The sequence below is a fragment of the Phacochoerus africanus genome, chromosome 3 (genome assembly GCF_016906955.1).
Source record: "Phacochoerus africanus isolate WHEZ1 chromosome 3, ROS_Pafr_v1, whole genome shotgun sequence".
In the NCBI taxonomy this organism is placed as follows: domain Eukaryota; kingdom Metazoa; phylum Chordata; class Mammalia; order Artiodactyla; family Suidae; genus Phacochoerus; species Phacochoerus africanus.
Window position 1 is genome coordinate 128,858,087 of NC_062546.1, and position 1,529 is coordinate 128,859,615.

At 36.5% G+C, this 1,529-nt stretch overlaps 1 pseudogene; it reads left to right on the forward strand.

Moving 5' to 3' along the window:
• Positions 1 to 461: 461 nt before the first annotated feature.
• On the forward strand, positions 462 to 1,012 carry LOC125122200 (60S ribosomal protein L17-like; annotated as a pseudogene).
• Positions 1,013 to 1,529: the final 517 nt, after the last annotated feature.

Consider the following 1,529-nt stretch of genomic DNA (forward strand, 5'->3'; position numbering starts at 1 on the left):
CAGCTGAATGAACCAAAGTTGCTAACTCTGGATGAGAGAAAAATATTTAACTATTTTAAATACTGTTTAGATATGAAGAGGAAGAGAAACATGGAAAACAAAAGAAAAAGGATGAAACCTAAGATTTGGTAAATCACACCAATTTGTCCAATCATTTAACAAATATTTATTGAGAACCCATACTAGACCTTACACTAGTTGCTAAGGATTCTGAAAGAATAGAAACAGTCTCACCTTCAAAGGCATTTACAGTCTTACAGAAGACATTGCAGTAAGGTGGATTTAGTGCTAGGAAAGCACACAAGAGCTGTGCCTAATCTAGATGTCTGAGCCTGGCACTGAGCCACTTATAGCATCTCATTTACTCCTCTCACTTCATGTGGCTATAATGAAAAGAATGAAAACTCTTAGTTAAAATTTACATGGCTTTTCCACTAAGTGACCTGAGGTGACCTCTAAAAATGGTTTGCTATTCACTTGGCCCAGAAAACCCAACAAAATTATGCAAATCAAGAGGTTCAAATCTTCGCCTTCACTTCAAAAACATTCATGAAACTGTCCAGGCCATTAAGGGTATACATATTCAAAAAGCCACAAAGTAGCAGAAGGATGTCACTCTACAGAAGCAATATGTGCCATTCCATCATTATGGTGGTGAAGTTGGTAGCTGTGCCCAGGCCAAAACGCAGGGCTGGGCACAAGGTCGGTGACCCAAAAAGAGTGCTGAATTTTTCTTGCACGTGCTCAAAAAATGCAGAGTAATGTTGAACGTAAGGACTTAGATGTAGATTCTCTAGTCATTGAGCACATCCAGGTGAACAAAGCCCCCAAGACGTGGCGCAGGACTTAACAGAGCTCATGGTCTGAGCCCTTATATGAGTTCTCCCTGCACATTGAGATGATCCTTACTGAAAAAGAGCAGATTGTTCCTAAGCCAGGAAAGGAGGTTGCACAGAAGAAAAAGATATCCCAGAAGAAAGTGAAGAAACAAAAACTTATGGTCCAGGAATAAATTTCACAAAAATAAATGCAAATAAAAATTTTTAAAAAGTTATATGGGGGTATTTTTGACTAATGTAAAAGAAATATTTTCAGACTTGTAGCTAAGAATACAATGGTTGCCATAAGAGCAGTATGTCTTATGATTAGAAGAGTTTAAAAAGAAAATTTGGTTAATTCTTTTTATTATTCCATTTATTAGGCTGCATTATATGCATTTTCTCCTGGCTTTTTACTTACTCCTAAGTGAACACTTTGCACTTCATTGCAATCTGTCTCCAATGGATTCTGAATTCTTTCTATACCTAAAAATCACTAGGCTTGTAAATTCGCAGGCTAATAAATTCTGACTTGTTTACCTTCATACCCCCAAATGTTTGCTGAATTGATGAATAAGGTGCTGGAAAATGAATAAATGCTTTAGGTAAATGGTTAGACTTAGTCAATGAACCCAAAATATTTGTCATTCATATCAGCATCACCTGAGGAGCTCTTTTTAAAATATAGAATTTGAAGAACACCATTAGAAA